This window comes from Polyodon spathula, chromosome 22 (genome assembly GCF_017654505.1).
Source record: "Polyodon spathula isolate WHYD16114869_AA chromosome 22, ASM1765450v1, whole genome shotgun sequence".
NCBI lineage: Eukaryota > Metazoa > Chordata > Actinopteri > Acipenseriformes > Polyodontidae > Polyodon > Polyodon spathula.
In genome coordinates this window covers 17,854,852-17,866,355 of record NC_054555.1, presented here as the reverse complement: position 1 = coordinate 17,866,355, position 11,504 = coordinate 17,854,852, and positions in this window count along the sequence as shown.

Here is an 11,504-nt window from a genome sequence, read left to right as displayed (position 1 = left end):
TCAATCATTCAATTGGAGTCTCGGTACAACTGCACATGAATTAATAAGTGCAATTCCCCATGCTCACATATTATTACATTTTACCTGCACATAAAGTGCTGTGCAATCCTCGTGCCTAAATGCAAATATCCATTTTAAACCACTCGTGTTACACAGACCCATTTATATCTCATGTACCAATGACTATACACCAACATTAACACACTCCATGTAACATACAACACAAATAAATGGGGCACTTTGCCACAAGCTCTGACTGTGATTTCATGGAGCCCCAGAGCCTTAGAAATGGCTTTGTAACCTTTTCCAGGCTGATAGGCATCAACAACTCTTTTTCCAAAGGTCTTCAGGAATTTCTTTTGATCATGGCATGATGTGCCTCTAGAACCTGTGTGCTGACAACTTCACTTTGATGGTAAGGGCCAAAATGAGTCAGATTTATATTGGGCAGGACTGGACAAAATCAGGCCTGATTGTTAACCAAAGTATTGAAACAGCTGACCCTAATTATCCCTTTAATTGGGTTGAGTTAACTAGGGGGGCAAAAACTTTTTCACACTTGAAGATTGCATGTTTGATTATATTGCTCACCAAACAAATGAAAGAAGCACCAAACTTTAGTGTCATTTTTTTCTCTAAGACTCCCTCTGTATACTATGACAACCCACAAAAAGATCTGAACAAATTCAATGTGAAAAATGTGCAAAAATGCAGAAAATCAGACAGGGGGCAAATACTTTTTCACGGCACTGTAGGAGTATTTTTAAATATTGAGCTGAATTACTATCTTAAACGTGTACAGCTGTTACAGTAATAGACTTTGATGCAAGGTAAATGGCATGCCAATGTTACATTTTAGCTTTAATGGTCCATTTATTCAGCGCTTGTCAGGCGTGTCAGGTCCAATTTATTTTCACACGGACTGTTTATTTTACACGCACTGCTTACATTTTTTTTTTCAGAGTAAAACAGTTTTAAAATGCACTGAATCGCAAAAGTACACTCAGTACTGCATCTCCAGTCAAGCCCCACCCATTGTTCGCTGTATTTTTCACATACCTCTTTATAGACGTGCATACTGATAAATCCTCTCCTGATCATTTGTTTTACCACCAAACTCTTCAATAATGTGATCCAAGTTATTATTTTATTACTATAACATCTCAAAAAGCTCTGCAAATGCCTGTGATATTCTTTGAGGGCTGGATGCAGAAGCAGCTATCTCTATATCTCTGTGGTGCAGTTGCTCTATGTATTACTCAGATCCACCCCTTTTTTTCAGCTTCTTTCGGCTCCTATCGGTCTCACCCGGCCACTGAACAGTTTTCTCTGCATTTTTCAGAGAAAAACGACTAGAAACCTGTGTGGTTGACATCTTTTGATTACATCGAACCGGAAAGGGAAAATTGTAATGATGGACCTGGTCCGATATAGGATCACAAAGGGTTAAGAAAGCAATAGTAGACCAACGTTGTGAGGGTTGCCAGTTGACTTAGCGCTGCTGTACTTGTTTAACTTTAATTATATGTGTTTACTGCATGCATTATTCTGCTTGGTAACACACTGTTGTGTTTTAAAATATCTATTAGCGCCCTTTCTCATTCACTAGTACCTGGGGCCGCTTTTTCAAAACTTCTGTAATCGGATTTTTGCATTTGATCTGGATTATATTGTGCAATTCGGTTTTTCAAAATTTACAGAGATCAGGATTACTTTGATCCAAAATACCAGGATTATTGTGATCCTACTGCGGAGGTGGATTTGCTTTTAAATGACCATAGAACATCAATATTTTGTTTAAATTGTCATAGCAAACACACGTTATATGTTAAAATTGAATGGTATAATATTATATTTACATATTTATTTAAATTTTGTAGCCATGTAAGTAAAATGGAAAACACGTATTTTGTGGAATAAATAAAAAAGCATAAGCATGCGCCTTCACATCTGACAGATGCTGGACTACTTACCGACGAGGAAGACAAGGAAGATGTCAGACACACATATCCTTTTTTCAAAAATGTAATTTTTTTATTCAATTTTGACTTAGTTATTCAATTTCTGCTAAGTAGGCATACAATAAATAACCATTATTTGCATGTGTTATATGTGCACTAACATTAAAAGTTTTGTTAAAAAAAATAATATAAAACAAAATCAATAAGATTGTGTATTTAATCATTATTACTACAATCTTATTTATTTTGTTAAATTGGGATATATCATAAATAAGGCCTCTTAAAATAAATAAATAAATAAATTAAGAACTAGTCTATTCAAAAAAATGGATTTCATAATCGTGATCATTTGCTGACTGGATAAATGTAATCCAGCAGTGACATTTTCTGAAAAAACTGATAAAAATGATCCAGATAAAAGTAATCTTGATCACAAAATATAGGTGATAGTAGCGGTGTGATTTTGAAATCTTACAGTTTCAAAGCTTACCTTACTTGCAGCTGAACTGCGCACAAACTTCTTTTTTTTTTGTAGTTGAACAAAATGCTGCTCAACTGTTTTGTTTATTTTTTGTTCTGATTATTAACTAAATCATTTTTCTTAGTACTATCAGGTAGGATCTCCAAGTTCGGAAAGGGTTAATAGTTTTCTTCTCACTTGCAGCCTTCTGCCCTGAGTCAAATGAATCGTGTACTGAGACACACAGCAGGCGTGCGCTGACCCTGGGCTTTGTCTGTCATGCAGACACTGGAGTCTGTCACATGGAGCTCTTATTGTTCCGCACTCAATTGATCTTTTCTTGCTTTAATACTGTGTTTAATTGTTAAATTGCCTGGCTGCTTTAGTTCAGTCAGGCTCAAGCTCTGGCCCTTGCCAGACCCGTTTTCAGACATCCGCAATAAGACAACAGTGCTGTTGTCTCTCAACATACAACAGGGCCTTTCTTTCACATCATGGTAGCTGTGGTGTGCTCACTATAGCCGTCTGTTCCTGACATCCTGAGCGGCATCAGGAGGAGGTTTAATTGGGTTAACTTTGAAGAAAGCCAGCCATTTAGTGTTGGGACACTCTTTTAGTAGCTGCAAAAACATTATATAGTGGTAGCTACAATTATTCAGATATTTTGCCTAAGTTTTAATATGCAGTTTTATGTTATAGTTTATTGTTTTCAACAACATGCACAAAATACAACAATATTTGACTGATATTGAAGAAGGTACATACACAGACATGAATACATTTAATTTACATATGGCTTAAGAAATGTTCTGCATGTGGCGTGGTGTGCAGGGTGAGTCATACAGTCAGGGGAGCACAGGTTCATGACTTGGCTATGTGTAGTCACCGGTCTTTGATGGAGATTCCTGAGGGAGTGTAAAATTGGCAGGCAAAATCGACAGGGACTGTTTCCCCTCATCACGCTCCAGTGGGCTGTGCCAGCCAGGCACCTGGTAAGCTCAGACAGACATCTGCAGGGCTAACCTTTGTCTTCCAGAGGCCAGTAACTCACTGACACCTGTGCTTGAGTTCCTAGGTGTAAAAGAGGAAACTGACTTGGTCGTGGGATCGGAGGAAGCCCACTGAACCTTCAGTTCTCCTGAGCTGTGTGGGGCAAAAAATAATTAGACATCCTAAATTAGGGAGAAAATTGGGGGTTAAAAATTGGGGGCTCTATAATTATAAATAAACAGATATTAATAAAACAAAATGCACATGTTGCTAATTAAAATAATTTATATGAATAATCTTGTCTATGTATGTCAGTATTATGGACAAGATAAAATATGCAATTAACACAAAGGAAGTCATACAAGCTTTTTATTTAGATGCTCTAAATGGGCATCAGCACTGATCAAGAATGTTCTTTACTAAACATCTGGAGTGTGCCGAGTAACAAGTATACTTTACTGGGATAGGTTCTGCATTAAACTACACACACTGTCCCAGCACGTTCTAAATCCATGCTGTGATAAAAAAAAAGAACAGGGTTAAAACAATCGCGCATGGTATGGAGTTCTGCTCTGACATCAATCAATAGTTCATGATCGTTGAAACGGAGGAGTCATTTTTATTGTACTAAATAGCAGGCTGTATATAAAGGTTCTTGCATACACAGACAGAAAGTCACTGCTAGAATACAGTCGGCAGGTCGTCAATTCTTGCATTGTACCTAAAATTGCATATCACACCAGAAAGCACTTTTTCATGAATATTAGTTTCATATTGTGTTTCATAACATTTGCATAATCTACAATATCAAACAGGTAGGCATGAAATAAAAAAGCCTAGATCTGGTAGTAAACACAGTTTGGCAAATAAATGGACACCTACCTGTATGACAGGACATGTAGCACATTTGTTCCCAAAGATTTTTAAAAAAAAAAAAAAAAAAAAAAACAACTTGTAGTTTTGTTGGTTAGAGTTTACAGATTTTTACCTACAGTCCCGTAGTTAAAAATGAAAGATGTCAATCTTTTTCATGTGTATTAGCTTGTAAATGTAAATGTAACATAGCTTTAATGTTAACTTAACCATTTGAGGTCCTATGTTGGACCAGCTCCGACATTACAATTTTCCCTTTCCGGTCCGATGTCAGACTCTGTCCAACATTATCACAAAGACGTCAAGCACAGGTCTCTAGTCATTTTTTCTCCAGAAAGCTGAGAAAACCTTTCAATGACCGAGTGAGACCGATAGGAGCCGAGAGAAACCGGAAAAAAAGACGTCAGATCTGAGCAATACACATAGGGCCCGATCTTCGCGCAATCCCCTCGCTAATTTGTGCCTCGCAAAAAATAGTGCTATGGCACAAAATGAGAGATATTCCAAAACAGCACAAAACAGTTGCAAGACACTGGAATATAGCAGTATTTTGAGCAATTTACAAATCGTGTTTGTGCCTCGCAAAACTTTCTGCGCATTCACTACCAATATAGCAACTGCACACGACAGCCAAGCGAGAATGCAGAGTGATGGACAGTCACCATTAGTAATGGCATTACGCTAACACGCTGCTATCATTGGTGTCGCCACAGTATGTATCGATATGACAGCAGACGAGTCCACACAATATATCATGCACACATACGTACGGACCATTCAAATACACAATTGGCACCATAGCTAGGCACCGAGTTTTCAAATTAATGAACTGATAATGGCAATGTTTTATTGAATACGGACAGTATTGTATCACAAGGAAATACTATATAGGTTTCTTTAAAGGGCACCTGATCCGACATAGCTGTATGTTTTTGAAGCATTTTTTTTTTTAAAAAAGGCTTTGAAGCCTGTCTTTTTTTTTTTTTTCCTAAATGATTATTTTTTTTAATATAAGTCATGCCGTGACAAAGTCTACTATGGTAGCGCACTCTCTGATTTGTAAATGTAACGAGTTCATTCAACTACAATGACATATTTATACAATTAATTTACAGATGTGTAACAACACACAACAAAGGACCCTCCCTCTCCCCTCTTCATCCTTCTCTCAATCTTCATTTCTACACTTTGATGGTAGACATTGGATGGGGATATGCCTGTGGAGCAGTGAAGAAAACATATAACTGTATATGTAAACACACTACCGCTGTCCATCATATCAATACAATACTCAGTGATAAAACACATAACTGATAAGAACATAAGAACATAAGAAAGTTTACAAACGAGAGGAGGCCATTCGGCCCATCTTGCTCGTTTGGTTGTTAGTAGCTTATTGATCCCAAAATCGCAGCAAGCAGCTTCTTGAAGGATCCCAGGGTGTCAGCTTCAATAACATTACTGGGGAGTTGATTCCAGACCCTCACAATTCTCTGTGTAAAAAAGTGTCTCCTATTTTCTGTTCTGAATGCCCCTTTTTCTAAACTCCATTTGTGACCCCTGGTCCTTGTTTCTTTTTTCAGGCTGAAAAAGTCCCTTGGGTCGACACTGTCAATACCTTTTAGAATTTTGAATGCTTGAATTAGGTCGCCACGTAGTCTTCTTTGTTCAAGACTGAACAGATTCAATTCTTTTAGCCTGTCTGCATATGACATGCCTTTTAAGCCCGGAATAATTCTGGTCGCTCTTCTTTGCACTCTTTCTAGAGCAGCAATATCTTTTTTATAGCGAGGTGACCAGAACTGAACACAATATTCAAGATATGGTCTTACTAGTGCATTGTACAGTTTTAACATTACTTCCCTTGATTTAAATTCAACACTTTTCACAATGTATCCGAGCATCTTGTTAGCCTTTTTTATAGCTTCCCCACATTGTCTAGATGAAGAAATTTCTGAGTCAACAAAAACTCCAAGGTCTTTTTCATAGATTCCTTCTCCAATTTCAATATCTCCCATATGATATTTATAATGTACATTTTTATTTCCTGCGTGCAGTACCTTACACTTTTCTCTATTAAATGTCATTTGCCATGTGTCTGCCCAGTTCTGAATCTTGTCTAGATCATTTTGAATGACCTTTGCTGCTGCAACAGTGTTTGCCACTCCTCCTACTTTTGTGTCATCTGCAAATTTAACAAGTTTTGCTTACTATACCAGAATCTAAATCATTAATGTAGATTAGGAATAGCAGAGGACCTAATACTGATCCCTGTGGTACACCGCTGGTTACCACACTCCATTCTGAGGTTTTTCCTCTAATCAGTACTTTCTGTTTTCTACATGTTAACCACTCCCTAATCCATGTACATGTGTTTCCTTGAATCCCAACTGCGTTCAGTTTGAGAATTAATCTTTTGTGCGGGACTTTGTCAAAAGCTTTCTGGAAATCTAAATAAACCATGTCATATGCTTTGCAATTATCCATTATCGATGTTGCATCCTCAAAAAAATCAAGCAAGTTAGTTAGGCACGATCTCCCTTTCCTAAAACCATGTTGACTGTCTCCCAGGACCCTGTTACCATATAGGTACTTTTCCATTTTGGATCTTATTATAGTTTCCATAAGTTTGCATATAATAGAAGTCAGGCTTACTGGTCTGTAGTTACCTGGTTCAGTTTTGTTTCCCTTTTTGTGGATCGGTATTACGTTTGCAATTTTCCAGTCTGTCGGTACCACCCCTGTGTCAAGAGACTGCTGCATGATCTTGGTTAGCGGTTTGTAAATTACTTCTTTCATTTCTTTGAGTACTACTGGGAGGATCTCATCCGGCCCAGGGGATTTGTTTATTTTAAGAGCTCCTAGTCCCTTTAACACTTCTGCCTCAGTTATGCTAAAGTTATTTAAAACTGGATAGGAACTGGATGACATGTGGGGCATGTTGTCAGTATCTTCCTTTGTAAAAACTTGTGAAAAGTAATCATTTAACATATTTGCTATTTTTTTTTCTTCCTCTACGATTTTGCCATTTGTATCTCGTAAACATTTAATCTCCTCTTTGAATGTTCTCTTGCTGTTGTAATATTGGAAAAACATTTTGGAATTGGTTTTAGCTCCCTTAGCAATGTTTATTTCTATTTCTCTCTTGGCCTTTCTAACTTCCTTTTTGACTTGCGTTTGCAGTTCTGTGTACTCTTTCTGCGTACTTTCTTTTTGGTCCTTTTTCAATGCTCTGTAAAGTGCCTTTTTTCGCTGAATATTTTTTTTAATTGATCTATTAAACCATTTTGGCAATTTAGTTTTACATTTAGATTTGTCTACTTTAGGGATATAATTGTTTTGCGCCTCTAGTACTACATTTTTGAAGAACAACCATCCTTCTTCTGTGGGTGTTTTCTCTATTTTACTCCAGTCTACTTCTCTTAGTCTCTGTTTCATACATTCATAGTTTGCTTTTCTAAAATTGTAAAGTGGTTCTCTGACCTCTGTTTTAGTTATTCTATCTTCGTTATTTGAAAAGACTAAATCAAGACATGCCTCCCCTCTAGTGGGTGCCTTCACAAATTGTGTTAGGAAGCAGTCATTTGTCATTTCCACCATTTCTATTTCATCCTTCGCGCTACCCACCGGGTTGTCCCATTTTATTTGGGGGAAGTTGAAATCCCCCATTAGTATGGCTTCTCCTTTGCTACACACATTTCTAATGTCATTGTATAACAGATTATTGTGCTCACCGTCTGAATCTGGCGGTCTATAGCATGCTCCTATTATTATGCCTTTTGAATTTTTGTCTGTTATTCTGACCCATATTGATTCGGTTTTATTTTCTTTGTCCAGGTTTAACACCTGGGCTTCAAGACTGTTTCTTATGTATAGCGCTTCCCCTCCTCCTCTTCTGTCCTGCCTGTCTTTCCTATACAGCGTATACCCATAAATATTATATTCGACCCCATCACTCTCAGATAACCATCCGGTGTGTGCGGGGGGGGGTTGTGGTTCTGTAATATTGTACGTTTGTACTATCGTACCCAACTCCAGAGTGGACTGTTACTCCGACACTATTTGAGCCAGCGGTGCGCAGCTATTGGAATTAGCGCATCGCAATTATCACAAAGATATTGGTATATTCAGACGAAATAGGGCTTTCGCCCAACTAATTTGATTGCGCTATGTGCATATTGAATGTCCACCTAGAATACATTTGCATCTCATGTTTCTAATTACCGACGCATTACCATATTCTAATAGGACCGTATTAAAGGAACAGAAGGAAGGCGGTGTGTTGGACAAAGGTGAGTGCATGTTTCCACACTCGTCTGTTGGGCATGGGAATACGCTTTAAACGTCATTATTATATGAACATGTTATATATGTTATGGAAACAAAAAAAAAGAGGCTTATTTCTTGTATATTTTTGCTGCAAATTGACTATGGTGATGCAGTATATAGATTTGCATCACCATCAACTTTAAATAAACCGGACTTGCTATATCATGCAGCATCGAGGTACAATACAAATACAAAATTTAATACTCATCATTGCATATTATATGATTTGGTAAGCTGGACTTCTTTGGCTTTACACAGGTTGAAGCACTGATATATTCTGGTATATAAGGCTATTCAATGTAAATTATATGAATACCTTATTGCTTCCCATAGTAACCATAGCCTCAGATCTCATTCTTTTTTGCATTTTAAAATCCTAAATGTGCGTACTGAGGCTGGGAAAGGATCCTTTGCCTATTATGCTCCATCGTCCTGGAATGAATTCCAGTCCAAACTAAAACTGCAGACCCAGATATCTTTACTGCAATTTAAGAGTCAACTGCATGATTTTGTGACTGAGACTTGTAACTGTTTTAAGTAGTTGAGTTACGTACTTTTGTGTATTTTGATTATTGTTTTAAATGTGATTTGCCTGTGTCTTAATTCTATTTTATTGTGTACTTGTTCTTGTTGTCCAATTGACTTGCTGCTACCTGCTTGGCTAGGTCTCACTCGTAAAAGTGGAAAAAATTCCGAGTTAACTTAGAGTTATACCGGAAACAAAAAAATAGGGTTATTGCTTGTATGTTTTTGCCGCAAATGGACTATGGTGATGCAGTATATAGGTTTGCATACATATTTATAGTATAAATATATATGATAATGTTTCCAATATATATTATTACATTCAACTCGGTCGAGTTAACATAATTCTAAATAAGAGTTAAACTTTGATTGGCCAGATTACGGTATCCATGGTTTCCAAAAGATCTTTAAGGTATGGAGGTGTGAGACCATTTAAAGCCTTATAAGTTGGCAGCAATACCTTAAAATATATTCTAAAACTAACCGGTAGCCAATGCAAAGATGCCATCACCGGGGTGATATGCTCTTGTCTCTTGACCCAAGTTAAAGCTCTAGCTGCAGCATTTTGTACAAGTTGAAGATGAAAAATAATGTTGTTGTTAGTCCCAATGAAAATACCATAGCAATAGTCAATCGTAGATTATATAAAAGCATTCATTCATCTCTGCATCTTGTCTGGAAAGAATACCTCAGTTTTGCAATATTTCTTAAATGAAAAAAAGGAAATGTTTGTGACATTTTTAACATGTGCTTCGAAAGAAAGTTCTGTATCAAATATAACACCTAGGTTTTTTACTTCTGCCCTAAAATCTGTACAGTACTGATTGTCCTGTTGATATGCAGTGCCTTTTAAACCTGTTTTACTTTGAATAAAATAACTTTTAAGCAGCGCATGTAAAATAAACAGCGTATGTGAAAATAAATTGAACCTGACGTGCCTCACAGGCGCTGAATAAATGGCCTGCTAAGGGGGTCCCGGGGGCCCATGGAGCCGACCTCCGCAGTACGAAGTTCATGCATTACAAAGTATGGACCCTGTCCTTTGTCCTGTCCCGCAGGCCATCATCACTCCCTCGAGGCTAAACCTCTAAATACTAACCCCTATTCTTCACACAGCTCTAGCTCCTGCCCGTGAATTGACTGCAACCTTTTTTTTCTGTTTGCCTATGGTTATAGGTTTGATTATAGGGTATTATTTTTTTAGGGATAGTTTTGTTTTCTGTATATATAGATAGTGGTTGAGAATAAAAAATAAAAAAAAAACCTGCTTACTGAAAAATAATGTATAATATATAAGAACATAAGAACATAAGAAAGTTTACAAACATGAGGAGGCCATTCAGCCCATCTTGCTCGTTTAGTTGTTAGTAGCTTTTTGATCCCAAAATCTCATCAAGCAGCTTCTTGAAGGATCCCAGGGTGTCAGCTTCAACAACATTACTGGGGAGTTGATTACAGACCCTCACAATTCTCTGTGTAAAAAAGTGTCTCCTATTTTCTGTTCTGAATGCCCCTTTTTCTAATCTCCATTTGTGACGCCTGGTCCTTGTTTCTTTTTTCAGGTCGAAAAAGTCCCTTGGGTCGACATTGTCAATACCTTTTAGAATTTTGAATGCTTGAATTAGGTCGCCACATAGTCTTCTTTGTTCAAGACTGTACAGATTCAATTCTTTTAGCCTGTCTGCATAGGACATGCCTTTTAAACCTGGAATAATTCTGGTCACTCTTCTTTGCACTCTATAGCGCACTTTATAGCTAGGTGACCAGAACTTAACGCAGTATTCAAGGTGAGGTCTTACTAATGCATTGTACAGTTTGAGTATATTGTTGAGTTGCTCTATAGTCAATACAATATAACGTATTCTAAAACATGTTACTATGGTTAGTATAATCTAAAATAAAAGGCGTATTCCTAGTTGTCCAAATCTCCCATCGGAATGCATTGGAATTCATTGGAATTTTGACTTAGTTGTAATTATTGGAGCCCCGTAGCAAAAAATAAGCGTCTTTGCTGAAAGTCTTAAAGAATTGTGACCGTACAGCTATAACGTAGTGCTTGCCTTTCCATGCTGCTCATTTGAGGAACAGTCCTGTCATTCTTGCTGTATTTCTGCTCTAAACGCATGGCTGAAGACGTGGTGCACACGAAAAGGCTTCACCTATCTTGATCATTGGACCACATTCTACAACGAGGACTATCTGTATAGACGGGACGGACTGCACTTAAATAAAAAGGGAACCAGTCTACTTGAAGAAAAGATCCTCGAGCAGGTTCAGAAGCATTTAAACTAGAAAGGAAGGGGGGAGAAATCAACCAAAAAAAAGAAGGGAGACCACATCAAAACAAGGACAACAACTCAGGTAAG